The 19,135-nt window shown below is 29.5% G+C and overlaps 1 protein-coding gene across 8 annotated transcripts in view; it reads left to right on the plus strand.

The window, feature by feature from the left end:
* The window catches only part of LOC106677040 (protein still life, isoform SIF type 1), a gene marked incomplete at its 3' end in the record, with an annotated part of 188,077 nt that overhangs the window by 45,410 nt on the left and 123,532 nt on the right, over positions 1-19,135 (plus strand). Inside the window, 1 exon segment of one of the 8 annotated variants that reach the window (XM_067048298.1) lies at positions 294-521. 8 annotated transcript variants of the gene reach the window in all.

Here is a 19,135-nt window from a genome sequence, read left to right on the forward strand (position 1 = left end):
TATAACTGCTGCTCCGCCGTGGCTCCTATTATCGGGATGGTCTGTTCGGTAGATTGAATAGTCTCGTATAGAAAGTCGTGAGCGGGTGGTTAGATGAGTTTCTGTAATCAGTGCTATATCAATACGTTTGTCATGTAAGAGTATTTCTAGTTCATTTTTGTGCTGTAAGAGTCCGTTTGTATGGAGGAGGAATATGATGAATAATATCGTGGATATTATAACTTATCGTAAGGCCGCTAGACAGCACTACAGGTGGAGCATTTCAAAGCGGCGGGCGGGAGTCAGTTTATATTCGTGCTGTCCGGGAGGAGCCGCTTCGTCTCCGACAAATATAGTGCTTCCACGAACCAGTTCTCATCTTCCCTCAAACGATTTACGTAAATATTTGTGTTATTTTTTTTTTCTTGTTTGCTTCCCCGGCTCGCAGGGGCCAACATATTCACCTACGATAAATAATCTGAGAACTACCACATAAACACGGAGCGGACTAAAATATAGAATACTGTGGTGTAATTTACTCAGTAAGTATCAATTAATTTATTTTAATATCGAATTAAATAAAGATAAAAACATTAGAGCTTATTTCCTATACATGCCTATGGCAACATCAATATAATATCGATTACAAATAGGATACATTAAAATTCTTGTATTAAATTTTAACAATACGGAATATTTTTAAACGTTAAAGTTGCTTATAAAACATTATTATTTTTAATTAATAAGATCAATAAAAATGATAAAGAAAAATCATTTAGACTACACTGCACTACAATCAAAATTTTTATAATTGTTTTACTTTACACTTTATATACACATTTTTAACTTAATCTTAATTCTTTTTCTTTTCAGGAATCTATATCCTTTTTTATTACTTCTGTATTCATTATGTGATTCGAACAACGTTTCGGGAACTTCTACCAATTATCAAGATCTTACTATTAATTTTTATGCATAAAGGAAAAAGAACTATTTTAGGGAAAAAAATAATTTATGAAAATAGTGCTAATGAAAAAAGAAAAAATAGGATTATACTTAGTTTTGAAAAAAAAAAATCAATTACGATGACATACCTATGTCCACAAATTAATAGTAAGAACTTGTAAAGAAGAGGAGGGAAGAAGAGCCCGAAACGTTGCTCGTATGACATTATAGAATAAAGTTTTAACAGAATAAAAATTGTAACTTAGGTTGTAGATGATTATTTGTATTTAAAATGTTTGTATGTAAAATTGTTTTTCAACATGTATGAACTGAACTCTAATCCACTGACCATTTCTACCATAATCCGCTTCACCCCAGTCATATTCCAAATATTGTTTCATTAGTACAAGAGCCCAAGAGGAGAAAAAAGGCAGATATCTCAGCCCAATTTTTGATTACTTTAATGAAAGCTATATATAATTACTAGCCAAAATTGATGAGTCTGCCAAGCATATGTAGGGGCAATAAAAAATGGCGGCTGTTTCAAAGCGATAAAAAAAAAACTTTTAATTTTTCATTCGGAGCTCTGTATCTTAAAAAGTAGGAACAACACAAGAAAACCAAACAGAATGCCATTTAAAGAAGAGTAAATTTGCTATAATATGAGCCCTAATAGAGTTATTTACGTTAAATAGTTTTCGAGATATAGCTTTTTAAAAAGCAACATTTCATAAAAATATTGTATGGCACGTACTGAAAGATCAGTAGTTAGTGAATTTATTTAGAAAAATCTATATCTTAAAAAAACATTTGACGTTCCGATGTCTATTAGCACTCAAATTAAAGCCAGTTTATGAGCTATAAAGTAGTTTATGATGTTTTTCTTCGTAGGAGTAATAGTTTACACGAAAATTGCTAAAAGAAATTGATTTATAGTTGTTCGAACAAATTTTCATTTGCTAAATTTATATTCATGTGTGAATATCATAAAAACTAGTACCCATACGAAGATAAGTTTCATCAAGTACTTTATAGTAAGTTAAATTTTCTTTATTTTGAGTGTTGGCAGACATATGTGCCTCTTATGGATCTAGAGATATATTTTTTTTTAAAAATCCAATATTTTATACGAACAACTAGAAATTAACATTTTGTGAATTTATTTTTATTAAATATCATAAAAACTACTGCTCCCACAAATATAAACGTTATAAACTATTTTATAGTAAATTTACCCAGCTTTGATTTGAGTGTTGACAGACATATGTACGTCCAATTGTTTATGAAAAAAAGTTTTTCATAAATCAAACTTATTGTCCAAACAACTATAAATCAATTTATTTTAGCAAATATCATGAAAACTACTATTCCTACGAAGGTAAAGGCCATAAACTTCTTTATAGTCCATTAAACTAGCTTTAATTTGAGTGCTAATAGACATCTGTAATTTTCATAGCTCCTGAGATATATATATTTCTCAAAATAAATTAACTAACTACTCATCTTTCAATAGATTTTTAAGAAACTTTGCTCTTTAAAAAGCTATTGGAAGAATCTATCTTGAGAACTATTGGAAGTAAATAGCTCTTTTACAGCTAATATTTCAGCAAATTTACTCTTCTTTAAATAATGTTCTCTTAGATTTTCTAGTATTATTGTTAATTTTTAAGATATAGAGCTCTGTATGAAAAATTAATGTTTTTTTTTTAAGGTTTTGAAACAGCCGCCATTTTTTATTCCCTCTACCTATACTTGGCAGACTCATCAATTTGGACTAGTAATTACACATAGTTTTCATTAAAGTAATCAAAAATTGGGGTGAGATAACTGTCTTTATTTCTTCCCGGCTTTTGTACTGTGAAAATGGAGTACTTATCAAATTCTAAAGGTAGATGATCAATTCCCGAATGATGTTAAAATTACCACTGTGTTGGGTAATTTCCAAAAAGAATGTAATCGATTTGATCAAATCTTTTAACTGTTTAAGTAAAAAGATATGATAATATTGTTTAGATATTAAGAGTATTTATTTAGTAAACCATACATAATTAAATTTAGAATAGTTTCAATGTAATTAAATTAATTTAATGTATATAATAAAAATAAAAATTATTTATTCAAAACTAGTTAACAAAATAAATAGATACTTAATCTGATATTTTTGGCAAAATTTTAAAACTTTTTACTAAATGTAAGTAATAAATAATAATCCTTATCTATTTTTATTAAAACACATTTTCATTTCCTTACGACATAACTCAATGTAATTATTTATTTTTTTAATATTTTATTCTAAGGTGTATTCACTTGATAACTTTTTCCAAGTCTTTATCTATAAAATATATAAATTAACATTATACACAAATTCCTTAGGAAAAAATATATTACTATTATTTTTTTTTTAATTTCTGCTAAAAGGTTTTTCATAATAATTTAGCAAAATTTATCACTTTTTTAAAAACTAAATTCTGCCAGATAATATATTGTTTTAATCAAACAAGCAACACATTTATTAAAGTATTCCGGCGCGAAAATAAGAGAAAATTGTTATTTAACATATAAATAATTATTCAATGAGAAGGAATAACAATATATATAATAAAAAATATTAGTCAGTAATTATAGCATATAACAATTATGTTTATAATTTAAGGTGGAGGAAGATAGTTGACCGTATGAAGTAGATTGTAGGAAGATAGTTGACCGTATGAAGTAGATTGTAGGAAGATAGTTGACCGTATGAAGTAGATTGTAGGAAGATAGCCCTACTTTAAATCAAGCCAACCCCGACGAAGCCCTGTAAAGCAGAGTGAAACTTTGGTTCAGAATAAATATTTTTTTAAAACTATTATCGCACCTTTATTGAACAGCAACCGGACTATTTTCCTACGATCAATTTTATTAATTATAATTAAAATAATTTAAAATTTGGATTCATACCTCCAAGTCTCTAATACGATTAATCATATACTCTAAAGTCAGTGGTTTCCTACTGGGTCACTCCGAATCAAGTCAACACAGTTTTGAGCTATACTATTTTAGACTATCGTAGATCTTTCTTAGATTTTGATGAAAAAACGGCATTTGATTTCTATTTCTATCAAATGATAGTGTAAAGGGGTTCCCCCGCCAAAAAAAGGTTGCAAAACCAACATATTAGAAATCCAAATATATGAAATTGAAGAAATATTCAACGTTTAAAATTTTAAAATTATTTCAATGCAAAAATAATATATTTCAATAAAAAAAAAAATCAGTTTTTCCAGGAAAAATCATAAAATTTAAATATATTCTTTTACATTTAATAAATTTATAAAAACTGTTCTTTTAAATAATTGTTAAAAAAAAGAGTATATTAAGATCTTTGAATAATTAGATAATATCTATTCATTTTCATCCAGAAAATTGATTGTTTATAGGATATACCCTAGAGAAAACAATTTGTGAAATTAATAATTGTGTTATATAAATGTATATAAATCATTTTATTCTGTTAAATTCAACCTGTTACATTTTGTAACGATTTTTATATAATACTCATGCCTTATTTAATTTTTAATAGGATTATTTTTCAACAAGTATGTGAGTATTATTTGCCTTAAAGAATGGAAAAGTGAAACTTTACTTTATATTTTTTTTGTAATAAAATGTAATCAAATATTTTAAATATCATAGCTCAAACGGTATGATACCTAATTGAGTGTCGAGGATAGAGAATGATTAGATAATCATTTGTATAAAATCCTTTTAAATTTATCGCCATGTCGTCATTAACATGCCATAAAAGTTTAAGAACGAATTGTATGTTTTAGAGGTGTAAACGTTTAGGAATGTATTAGTCGCTTTCAAGGATGTTATAATCAGTAGTAAAGTAGTATAAACAACCTTAGAAGGCACGTCTAAGCTGTTACTTGGTATTTTTAACGAATATTACATCAGTAAAAATTATTTTAAATATCTAAGATTATAAAAATGAACCATGTTTATATCTTAATTAAATAATTAAAAAAATAACTTAACAGTTTTAAATTTCGTTTTTGAGAAACCGTATCAATGAAAGAATTAACTAAAAAAAAATAAATCTTTTCCCATTTAGGTCTTTCACATATAGTCAATTTAATTCTCACGTGTCAATAGACAAAGCTTCAGAAAATTCGTTTGACCTTATCAAATTTTCCCAGGATAAAAACATATAACAATAGACATATTTTTAAAATATGAATCATCTTTTTACAAATTAGGTATGGTGAAAGGAGTTTTAGACGTAGAATATATCTGCTTAGTTCAATTGTTGAACATCTAAAAATCTAAAATCTATTTTAGATTTTAAATAATAATAATTAATGATCCTGTCATTTTTTTTATATCAGGAATATATTATGTGCTAAACAAGCTGTTGTAAAAATAGTTTTCTGCACCAAAAGTAAAACCTAAAATTAAGTTGTCAAATAAGGAAAAAAAAGAGCCAAATTATCTTTAAGATAACATTAGTTATACTTTAATGGTTGTTTTGATAACCATTCATATAAAAAAAGTTGAAATTAATTAAAGAATAAAAACTAAATAAATAATTAAAGTATAATAAGGCTCACGAATTTAATAATTATAAAATTTCTATATTAAAAAAAAGAAAGATAAGATCATATTTCTTATTCATATATTTTTGTTATGTTTGGAAGAGTGAATTTATTTGAAAATTTTTCTAAATCAACTTGAAAATTCTTTTATTCTTGTCTACTTTGAGCTTAAACTAAAACTCAATAGAAATATTTTGGTATCGTTGGAAACGAGGGTTTTTCCTGTTTTTGTTTATCACAATTGTTTATCAGATATCAAACTCGAATTGGCTAAGTATAATATGATTGGAGTTGCGGAAATTTATCGGTAATTAATGGCATTTTCTTGCTACTTTATTTTTCCACCAACATAAAAGGGCTAAATGGCGATATAAAAGTTTAAATAAAGGACCAAAAGCAGTTTTTAAAGAAAAATTAAATTACCTATTCTAAAATAAGAAACTATGAACTGATTCACTACTATCTTTAAAGGGAAACTCATTTAAATTAAACTTCTCATAAAAATAATGTCTAAATGAATAAAAAATAAATATTTGTCAATAAAATAAATTGTATTCAATTAATATCTCATCACTTTTAATTAATACTTAATTTATAATAAATTTCCATTGTTTCAGCTAATCTGGCCATTCTCAAGGGTAATCTTAACTGTAAATTCACATCCTTATAACCAACTAATAAATATTTTTGTAGGATATTCTCTCCAGGTCTAATAATATCAATCAAATTAACCTATGTTTGGCACTATTTCATTTAAATATAATTACATAAATACTTTTAATTGCGATTTAATTTAATCTAAACACTGATATCATTCAATTATCAACAATATTATTACAATATTTTTCTTTAGGCAAATTTAGTAAGTTGTTGAGTTGAATTTGTTCTTCTAATATTGGTATTCTTTGCTATTATATTGGTGATTTTCAATCTAATATGTATTAACTTAAGCTTAGATCAATCTCGAAATTTACAATTAAATAGAAATGAGGAATTCTTTGTGGTAACAGTGAAATTCGTTTGGGAGCTTGAAATTTAGCAGACGTTCCAGAATACCTCTGTAGTAACAGATGCTGATGCGAATCAATAATCACAGACACATGCCCCCTCCCGCCCCAATCAACTTATATCTTTCAGGTTTTACCGCACAGTAAACATTAAATATAAAAATAAAAATCCACTTAAAAGTTCGAAGTGCAATTGTTCGAATATGGAAAGAACTGAAAATTACAATTTTTATTTCCCATGGCTTGATTTAAAAGATATATACTAGCTATTGCAAACACGAGTTTTAGTAGAATAAGTAATTTATATAAGTACTACAAATTGTAAAATATATTGAAAATAAACTAAAATAATTATAATAATTGTTTAGTTTAAATAATTAAATACTAGCACATTATAAAGTAACCGTTCCGTTGTAATCGATTTAAGTGTGTTGTCCTACGTTAGAAAGTTAAATTTTAGTTTATGATATTATTAGCACATAAGGTAAATTAAAATACGCCCCAGTATCCAATGATTAATTATATGTACTACTAATGAGCAGTAATAATGATAATCATTCAAAATTCTACAGACGTAGAGGGATTAACAGGACATGAGACCAAAAAGATAAAAAAGTAATTTGTTTCGCCCTAATTTTTTATTACTTTGATAATGATTGTTTATAATAGCCAGTCAAAATTGATAGGTCTGCCAAGTATTTAGGGGGAGAAATGGTGGCTGTTTCAAAACGTTAAAAAATAAAATAAAATATTTTTCATTTGGAGTTCTGTCCTTTAAAACTACCTTGCAACATTAGAAAACCTAATACAACATAATTTAAAGTAGAATAAATTTACTCACATATGAGCTCTAACAGAGCTGTTTACGTTAAATTGCTGTCGAGATACAGTTTTTTTAAAACTAAGTATAAGTTAAAAGTAAAAATTGGTGAGTCTAGCAAGTATCGTTAGGGGGAATAAAAAACTGTGGTTGTTTCAGAACGTTAAAATAAAAATTCATTCGGAACTCCATATCCTTTAAAGTACTCACAACACTATAAAACCTAACAGAACATCATTCAAAATAGAGTTAATGTGCTATAAAGTACAAAATTCGGACAATATATAGAAGTTCGGACAAAATTTCATATGCAAAATTCATATTAATTTGCAAATATCATAAAACAACTACACCTTCTAAGATAAACGTTAGGAACTCCTTCACAGTTCATTAAACTATCTTTAATTTGATTGTTAATAGACATCTGTACGTCTAGATACAGATTCCCACAAACCACCGATTTTGTAGAATATATTCCATGGAATCTTGCTTTTTAGAAAACAGTATTTCGGGAACTAAGGGACGTAAAAAGCTCTACTAGAATTCATATTTTAGACACTTTAAATTGTGTTCTATTAGGATTTCTAGTGTTTTAAGTAGTATCAAAGATATGGAACTCCAAATGAACAATGATTTTTTTTTTTAACATTTTGAAACGGCCACAATTTTTTATTCTATATTGGGGAGAAATAACTAACTTTTTATTCACCGGGCAAAGGCCCGGAACAAGAGTTTTATTCCACAGAACTAAAACGTTAAAAAAACTAAACGTAAATTAAAATTGTTTCAAGATGTTAATCTTTTCGCAGAATAAATTCTTCGCCAACTAAAGTATGATTACTATTAAAAACCAAAAGACCAGTTGTACACTTACATTAGATCATATATCAAAAAATACTTAAAATGATACTATTTTTATCTAATAAATATATAGAATTATTAAGTTTTAAATAAATTTATCTAAATATACATATTATTTGCTTATATATTAATGCTTATATATTGTATTAACATTTTTTACTGAAAATCGGAAAAATTGTTCACACTCCATATTAACCGGCAATATCTCGGCCCCACGTGTAACAGTAAGTTTCTACTGATATGATAGCGTTAGGGGTGAGAACGTATGAAAGGGTGGTAGTAGAGCTGTTTTGAAAATCATACCCTGTTTGTAAATTCTTAAAATTAATTGTTTTGTCTGATATTAGTCTATTAGTTCTGGCATTCCCTTATCTCTCGAGGTTTACATTGGTTGCTGTTTGTAGCATTTACTATTTCATAAAGAACAGGCCAACATATTTGGACGTTAACTGATGTTCTGAATACTTTTCATTTTTTGCTGTGGTTCTTCAGATGATATGCAGGTACAAATAATTCATATTATGGGTACAGATAAGGTGACAAATAGTTCGGTTCGTAAGAGCTAGAAAATAATAGTAAAATTTCATCTTAAAAAATTAGTAACTTTCAAAACATTTTTATTATTTGTAGAGTGCACGCGTCAATAAATAATCTCCTTCTGTATTATTGCATTTTACAATGGGATGGTTATCATTGCTGTTCATTATTATTAATAAGTAATTAGTGATTAGATAGTCGGACTCACTTTATTTTTCTTGATCATGGGCGCTAGTAATATCCTTAACTAAAATATCAAACGTAGTAGTACATCACACTTAAATCGGTTATAACGGAACACCCACTTTCTAGTTTCCTAATAGAAGGAACACCAGGATGGGGTTAAAGTATAACCATTTGAAAGTGTGATAGCAGTAAAAGTTAGACGATCTCAATGTTAATGGCATGTTTCACACCACATCACGTGAAGTAATTTGCAATAGCAACTAATGTTTATTGAAATTACACTTGCATGTAGTTATAATTGAACTTCAGGTTGGTTACTTTAACCACAAATCGAATTGATAAAATTAACGAGAGTTAGCTCGAGTATGGCAATGCGCCGTACGAGCTATAACGACCCCTCACACTCTTGCATACTAATCTGGTATAGGAAATTAAATGCTCTTTCAATTTATATACATTGACTCTTCTAGAAGTGTATAGACTAAAAGTTATTTGAAGAAGCATGCAATATTATTCAAACTCTTTTCCATTAATTATGCGTTTTATTCGTGTGGTAATGAGCCGTTTAAGCGATGATTTAGTCTGAACATTTACACTTAAAATAAAATGAAAAATCTATCTTTATTCGGGGACACTTGATCACATAAGAATCGAGATCTGAGTAACATTTATTTGGCTATATTATGGCACGTTTAACAAAATTAAATAAAAAATAATAATTATATATACTAAATAATAAAACGAGATTAAAAAAAGATCATATCTATATGATCATACATATATATTTATTATTTACAAGTATACGGATGATTGATAATTAAAGAGACGGATAAATAATTGATATTTAAATAATTATATGTAAATAATTAGTTTTAAATATTTTTTGATATATGATCTAATTTAAGTGTACAACTGGTCTTTTGGTTTTTGATATGGCCTAGGTTTCATAACAGCTCCACTAACCATTAAAAGCTGAAGGGTACGCAGCAGTAATCCAAGAAGACCAAAATTCTAAATTTCAGAAAGTCGCTAATCTCATTAACGACTGTTTTTTTTGAAATGTGAATTTGAAATTACAAGAGACATAGGAATGTCGTTTGGCCCGATAAATGTGCAGTGCTCCATATAACCAAGGGGAAAGTGGTTAGTAAACAGAACATTTTGGTTAACAAAGAAGAGCACATAAAAGAACTTGAAGCTAATAAATTATATAAACATCTGGGCATGCAACAGCACCTTAAAATATCCCGAAAAGATATGAAACAAGAATTTCTAACAACGCTCAAAATTAGGCTACGAAAAGTTCTCAAAACCCAACTAACTGGGAAGCAAAAAATCAAGGCCATCAACATCTGGGTTTTACCTGCTCTTAGTTATAGTTTGGCATAGTGCAATGGCCAAATACAAGCCTACAGGAGATGGATCACCTTGTACGAACAACTCTAACACTAGAACAGACCCTCCACCCAATATCAACTAAAGCTCGTCTGTATTTACCTAGAAAAAAAAGGAGGACGTGGTTTGCTAAATATTGAAGAAGCTTGCCGCAAACAAGAAGAGACCCTACGCCAATACTTTCTCTCAAAAACAACAGGGGTTCACCTCGCCATCAAAAGGATGGACTCTGGTTTAATTTGAGCAAAGGTGTAGAATCAACAATCGTATCAAAAATGAACGACTGACAGAATGGAAAAACCAATCACTGCATGGGAGATTGTATAGCCAACTGAACGAAGCCTCTATAGACAGAGATCAGTTGAATGGTTAAAAGCTGGAAGGATATTCTCCAAGACAGAGGGATTTGTGGTTGCTATATCAAGATCAAGTGATTGACACGAGATCATATAGGAAGCATGTGTTAAAAGACCCAACAACACCAGATAAGTGTCGATTATGCTCAGTAACGCTCGAATCAATCCAACATATCACTGGTGGATGTGGAGTTCTGGCTAGTACTGAATATTTGCAAAGGCACAATAATGTGGCCAAAATTTTCCTGTGAAGTACAACCTAATTTAAGATAAGAGCCCATATTACAAGTACCACCCAAATAAACCCCTCCAAAAAGGTTCTCTCAGGCTATATTGGGATGAATCAATAATTACGGACCATAGAGTACGCCATAATAAGCCAGACATCCTCCTTTTAGACCTAAGAAAAAAGGAAGCAGAACTTATTAATGTTGGGATCTCCAACGATAATAATGTAAGCTCCACTGTGGGAGAATAGCTGAGGAAATACCAGGAATTGGCGTTAGAATTGAAATAAACATATGAATTGGAAGGTGTTACCACTACTCCATTCATAATATCAACGAAAGATCTTATACCAAAATTAACAGTAGCAGGCATGAATGGTTTGGGGGTGCCTATGGATTTTCTGAGAGAGGTTCAACAGTCAGTTCTCTTAGACACTGGACGTATAGTGCGAAAAATTTTTAATTAAAAAAAAAATAGGTAAATAAAAATATAAAGGTGGTTGGACTTCTAGGTCTCCCACCTCAGATACTCAACCCGCAATAGCGACAATCGGATAACAACCAACCCTAATGATAATAAAGGCCTAACGAACCCGAAGGTTCGATGCCGATACACATAAATAACACACAATAAATATATAATTTTTACGTTGGTTTTTGAATCTCTAACGAACATCTATAGACTATGAGATTCCTGGATGTATGTTTTGTTGAGTAGATGCATATATTTTATAATATATAGGATACAGTTGTAATTCGACATAGATTCTTATTGGATATTGGACACAATAGGGTTCACAAAGGTTGAGAAAAAATAAAACATTAAAATTACAAGTGACTATAGTGGAAGTTTTGAGGAAGAAATAGAAATAGGTCAACTTAAAATTTTAGCATAAAAAAAAAAGCAACCATGCATCAACAAAGAAACTTCAGTATATTTCAATTTATTTCGGCCAGAGATGTAACTTTAGCAGACGAGCTGGAATATGATTTTTGTAAACATATCTCATAAGAAGCTCAATCAGTTAGCACCCTGAAATTCGAGTCTCGTGTCACTGTAGGATTTAACCTCAGCTACATTTTTCAGGCTTCATTATCGTTTAGAGGAATCGAGTTAACATGTGGATACCCTAAAGCAATATTAACTCTTTGGTATTTCAACGGGAAATATTCATTAGATGATTAGAAATTGTGATGGCAAGATTATTAACGTTTTCAATCGCAATAGTCGGCGTTTGCAAAGAGACTATTTGAAATGGATATTGTCACAGCCGAAATTATTATCAACATTTTTCTTTCACTCGTATATTTCTTTTAAACCCATTTTTATTTTTATTCATTTCATGTTTCATTATTTTACATTTATTTTAGGGGCCAAACTATTTGAAACCCCATGCCATATGATTGAATAATTAATGATGTGTGTTGTTTTAGTTTGGCTAAAATTATTGTGCAATCTGTTGGTATTTGTTCGAGAATAAACATTGTTGTATACACCAATAAAGAGTGTACCTAATCATTCATCTCTCATTATCACATCAGAAACACGGTTAAAATATCAATATCCTAATGGATAAAATGTTAATATTGAGTTTAAGAAATTCTTTAAATCATAAGAAACGTTGAGGTATCATTGGGAATTAAATTTAATTAATTTGAGTTGTATGCTCAAAAAGTGTCAAAAAACTAAATTTTAATATATACAGGGTGTATGAGAATCGAAACACCTTGAGGTGATTCTTCAGAATAATGATCCATTATTAATATTGGACCAATAAGCATCTGTGTAGGTAATTTACTAACATTCAAATCATTAGTTAGAATGTTCGGTGTGAATAGCTTACAAGGTATAGTAAAATCAAAAATCAAAAAGAACATGTCTAAATTCAACATTTTCTAAAAAATATGGGTAAAATTCAGTAGGCTGTATCTGCACAAATATATAGTCTGAATTCAATGTACTTTTTTTTTCTGATTTGCAGGAAATTTGATCACCATTGAAATAACATTATTAAAGTACGAAAAAAAAAAGATAAATAAAGCTCAAAAATTTCTAATATTTTTGAAAAATAGTATTTAAGGGTTTCAGATGACGCTAAAAACAAATATTTCCTTTTTCTTAAAAAAAAAAAAAAAAAAAAAAATACTTCACTGTTGATTAACTTTCTCTTCGGAAGTCTCATTAGGTTTTATAACTTTTTGTGAAGATAAAATCATTTAATTTATCATTCTCCAGAAAAAGATAAATCGATTGGTATTTAATAAACCTTGAAAAAACGCATACTTCGTGAGCTACGGACCAACAGCAAATAAATCGGCCCACTAATTAAAACATTAATTGTGGACTAATATTCGAACCATTCCATTTTGTATATATAGAAATAATTTCTTGATTATTTATTTACAATCTTTCGGCAGTAAAAGTTTAGTAGTGTTAGCATATCACCTCGTTTACTGATATTCCGTAGGTTTCTACGGGTGTATATTTTCTACATCAATGATTACCTTGTTTTTAACTTAATTCTGAAATCTAAAACTAAAATTATTTCTCAACGATAAAACATCGAGTATGTTGATAGGAAATGTTTGAATAGTTTTGCTTTATAAAACATTTTTATTGGAAGATTTCGGCGAAGGAAGGTAAAACAAATGAAAAAAAAAATATTTCTAGTAACTGAAGTTTCCATAACTATAAATATTCTTTAAATTTTTGTTCGTACCAACAGCCTATTAGATACTGCCAACTATTAATCTTCCAATATAAACTATTTTTTATAAATTACAATATATCAACGAAGCTCCGCTTTCAAAAAATTGGTTTTGGTTTTCTGAAGTACGGAGTTAAGCTTTGGGCCCCCACTATACCATCAATTCCTCCCAAATCCAATCCTTACAGTCCAAAATCCTTAACGCTCCTTACTTTGTCACAAATCAAGTCATCCATCGTGACCTCAATGTCCCATATGTTGCCGATTTGGCCAAAACCAGATACCATTCCTTCCATGGAAAACTTCCCAACCACCCAGATCCACTTGTTTCTATCCTAGCTTCTCCTTCATTACCTGATAATCCTCCTAGGCGTCTGAAAAGAAGATGTTATTGGAGTTCTATCGATGGGTAGATTCTCCACATGTTTGTATCATGTCACTATCTCACCTACAGCAAATTTACTTGTATATATGTTATACAGTTGTAAATAACAATAAATAAATGATTAAAAAAAAAAAAAAGGTTTTATGAAGAACAAACCCGCCTTCCTTCATGGTTTAATTTTGATAGGGATATTTACATGTATTGGGGAAATTTTTTTTTTCCAATAATCAATATATCTTAGTAGATGCGATGGTTAAATTATGTGTTTATTTATTATAGATACATAAATCGTTCTTATTATTATTAACAGTGGAACAAATATTAATATACATTTTTTTTTTGTTTTGTGAATGAGATTTATCTTATCTTGAATATTAATTTATGAGTCAGTCAAAATATATTTTTATGTATTGCTGAAATATAAAAGGAACCTGTAATTTTTAAAGATGTTACATTTTAACATTCATTACAATTTAAAATAAAACAATTTCCAATAACTAAAATATTCAAAATTCTAATATTGTATATTTATTGATGGTAAACGATATTCTACAGCGTTCCTAGAACGCTCGACTTTTATAAATCTCAATCATTACCTCAGAGAAGATACCCGACCCGAACAGTCCAGAGAGGTGTCACCCATTCCCCTATTGTGGCAAACACTCCTCACTATGAAAGAGACCCACTTAACCCAGCAGTCAATCCCTTGGGGACAATGCCTATTCTGTCAGCGTGGAAATCAATCCCTTCTGAGGTCAAGGACAGTGGCCAATCCCAGACATGGATCACAGTCAGAGCCAACAGTTTACGGGAACAAAACTACCTCTATCCTACAATCTAAATCATTTCCCATCTCTATTTTACTATCAATCTTAAATAGAAGTATATACATATACCTATGTATGAAATATGCAAGAGGGAGTATTGCAATCTTAAAAAACTTAGAATACGATTTTTCTGCGATAACACACAATTTAAGGTCCCTATTATCCGAACCAACAAGCATCACAAAATGATCAGTTTGTGTGCCTGAGAGTATAAGTCAACAGCCTTGCTCAAAAACGTATTTAAGGTTGCTTTGCTTTACGGTCACTGCAACCTTTTCACTAAAATCGATTTAACAGAAGCGACCTTATACAATCGATTTTAAACTTTTTATTTACAAATTTCTTTAAATATACTGTAAAGATTATTAATTAATTCGTGATACCACTATAAAATTAAGTAATATGGTATAAATGTAGAATTTTCAAAAGTTATTCCTTCCGAATAATTTTTAATTTTGTTTATTTATAACAATTAGCCATCTCTCAATATTAGTAGAAATACAATAAGGATAAATATATACTATGTAAGATGAAATATTTTCCAAAATTGTAAATACATATCTGAAAATAAGTAATACAGATATATAATATTCTGTTGGAAGACAGAAATTTTAGAAAAATTAATATTTATCGCATATAGCCGAAATATATATAATATATAACGTTTAAGTAAACTGAATTCATAAATAAATGTTTTTGTACTTCTATGTTCATAAAGACCATAGTCATCAGCTTATACTTCCAATTACTTTCTGTAGATATAAATGATATATATAATATAAGAATGGGATAATTTCGACTCAACAAAGATTAGTAAGAGTATTTGTACATTGAACGTATTTTAAAAATTTGTTATGCCGATGAAACATTTGTGCCATCAGTGAATAATGGCCCATTAAGCGTATCCCAAAATTTCCAGTCCCACATCACAACCCTTGAAGAATGGTGTAAAAATTGGAGGATTAAAATAAAACCCAATCAATCAAATCACATTTACTCGTCGACCGAAACCTACGACTTCATTTCCTACGGTATCTTTTAATGATCCTCCACTTATCCCTGTCGAACAAATCACTTATCAAGCCCTACATCATCAAACATCCGAACAAGACTGAAGAGGAAGGAAATAGCTACTAGGCTTACTAGGCAAAAGTCTAAACTTCCTAATTATTACAAAATAATCACATACATGACCATAATAAAGCCTATATGGACGAGCGGAGTTGAGCTTTGGGGTTCACGTAAACCATCGAATTCCTCCCATATACAATAAAAAATGCTTCGTAAAATCATTAATGTTCCTTACTTCACAAGTAAAATCATCCATAAAGACCCTAATGTTCCATATCCATCTAGCAGACCTCTCTCGGATCAGATATCAATCCTTCTATTCTAAACTCCCTAGCCAACCAAACCCTCCCATTTTTAACCTTGCTTATTCTTTTACTTCTGACGATCTTCCGAGGCGCCTGAAAAGAAAATAACCGCGAGACTTTCCAATGTAGAAATGTAATTGGAGTGCAACCAATGAGTAGCTACTCCACAAGTCTACATCATGCCACAGTAACAGAACTCATATCACATTTACTGGATGTATTTGATGTATATAACAGTAAATAAATATTTTAAGCACCAAATACCAATTCACTCTGTTATCGGAGACAACTTTGCGTGTTAAGACACCAACTTGACGCACACGTGTAAAAAAAGACGTTGGCTATAGCCCGGCCTGAGTGGGTTGACATTAAATTTGTAGCAGGCCCACGAAATAAACCTCGACCTTCCCATTCTGAATAGAATTGATTGGTAACCGTATAGGACAACCCGCTCTTCTTGCCTTAAGTCGGGGAGCATAATGGCAGCAAAGGAAACGAATGAATGTTCTAATCATGAAAATTATTTTAAAATAATTTTTAAAAAACAAAAATTTATAGGAGTATCTTAATATTTTTGGTTATTTCCTCACAGGACGCCCAATTTACCATTTAAATGTCATTTTTTTATCTTTGATCGATTACACATGTTCATTATCGAGAATAATAATTTAAAATAATGTATATCATCAATGATAGAAAATATTTTGGATTGGCTTAGATAGTAGAGATGCCTATTTGTATCATTCATAAATAATATATAAACATAAACGATGAAAACCCTCAGTAAAAGGTCTCTTTTTTCTCATTATCATCATGATCATAATCATAACAATAATTCATAATAAATACACATAAATTAAAGTTATTAGTAACCAATACAAAGCTTTGATACGTCAATGTTAGTACTTGTACTTAGTAATAATTTTGGGCCAAAGTTAAGATATTACGATTTAAAAATTAACATGATTAATTACATAATTAACATTAATAATTATTCCTATTTAAACAGAAAAATTGACTTACACTATCAGAGACAAATATTTTTAAACAGTACATATAATTTCGTTACAAATTTCAAAACTAAAGTAGTAAACAAATATATTTAATTAATGTTATGAATGATTATCATTCAATAATTAGACATGTAGCTTGTAGTACTGATAAATTCATCTTGTTAGATAATCTAAGTACGTTAAATAGTATCAAACAAAGTTATAGCATAATATATAAATCAAGTAATGTCTAATTTTAAATAAGTGAAGATGGAATGTTGCCATGTACACAACATTCCAATTCTAATCTGACGAATGAGCCACTTCTGCTCCTTAATTAAAGGAAACATTGTAAGGCAGTTTCATTAGTTAGCCAACTACTGAATTTTCATCCTAATTTAGTAATTAAGTAAAAAAGTGAGAGTTTTCTCGTAAGAACACGACTCCAATTCAGTGATAAAAAAAAATAATGTGGGAGTAGGTAGCTCGTTGGTAAGGCACTATTCTACAAAGTCCAAGGATCTGGATTCGAATCCGCCAGTGGGGGAACAGGGTTCTACCCAGCCTCGTAAAGTAGGTACCCTTAATTGGAAAAAAATCTGGTGATCCAGCGTTAATTTGACCATGTCACCTCATTGCACAACCGTTGGCCTAGTAACAGTACTTCATTACAAAGTACAGCACCTCTAATTCTTCATAGGTTGTAACAGTACATATTTAATTTATTTTTTAACAATAATAATAAAATTAAATTAAAAAAAAAAAAAAAAAGAGGAGACATAAGGAAAAAATGGGCGATAGCTGGGAGCAACTCAGGCAAAGACGGTCTTAAATCTTGTACATAAAACTCTATGCTGAAAAAGATTATATTATTGGGTTTAACAAATAAGAATAAATAACAAAATGAATACTGAAAAAAGTTTTATTTATTTTTTACTCAGTTGTCAATTCATTTAAATCTATCAACCGCACAATAAAAGTTTATCAATTTTTTTTTTTAAATTGTATGATTTTGCTATTAAAATGCTACAAACTTGAGCCCTAACATACATAATACATAACGCCATGCATAAATAATTTTTGTTTATTTATGATTATTTGCTGACCGCACCTTCCCCCTCTCCTCTCCCCCTCATAATATCTTCTCCACATATTATGATAACTGCTACATCTAGGAAGGTATTCTAGTTTTTCGACCATAATTTTTTTATTTATTAGAATTAATATTATAATATTTATTAGCTTTAAATTTTCTGTAAATTAACATGATATCATACATGATCTTGTTTTATCAAAAAATTCAATATAGTTGCAAAAAACGAAACAAAAAAAAAACAAACCTTTTTGCAAACATAGCTTTTAGCTGTAGCTGTTAAAAGACCCCCAAAACATCGATAAAAAAACAAACCTCGTACTTGTGGGGATTAGTTTCATTAAAAAACCTTTATAGCTACAATGCACTAGTATTAGTCCTGCCATCCTAGCGTAGTTACGTTTTCTCCTTTTAGTGAGTGTGAGACCTAATTAACAAAAACTATGCTAAACTTCGGAAATCTAGGTACCCTAACATCCCTTGTACGCTAACTTCTCAGTGTATATTGATGTTGGATTTTTTTTTTTTATTTAAACCATCAAAACATCATTTCTTAAATAAATTATTCTGACAATTTAAGGTTTAAAATAGTAAATCAATTATTTATCAATTTCAAACTTTTAATCTCTATGGAAAATGCCTTAAGACACATTGTTACCCTAGAACAGTATAATGAACAAGGCATCACCTTAAATTAGGCAGCTTGTACGTGACTTATGCACGGATTCGATTAAATATTCAATAGCATCTAATTCAAAAAGTCGAAACATTGTTTCGCATGAAAAAGAGGGGAAAAAAAGGTCGAAAATCAACACACTTCCGATGAAATGTCAAAAAAAACTTTTAGCGGGATAGATTTATATA

The sequence above is a fragment of the Halyomorpha halys genome, unplaced genomic scaffold (assembly GCF_000696795.3).
Source record: "Halyomorpha halys isolate HHAL.00 unplaced genomic scaffold, Hhal_1.1 Scaffold84.1, whole genome shotgun sequence".
NCBI classification, from domain to species: Eukaryota; Metazoa; Arthropoda; class Insecta; order Hemiptera; family Pentatomidae; genus Halyomorpha; species Halyomorpha halys.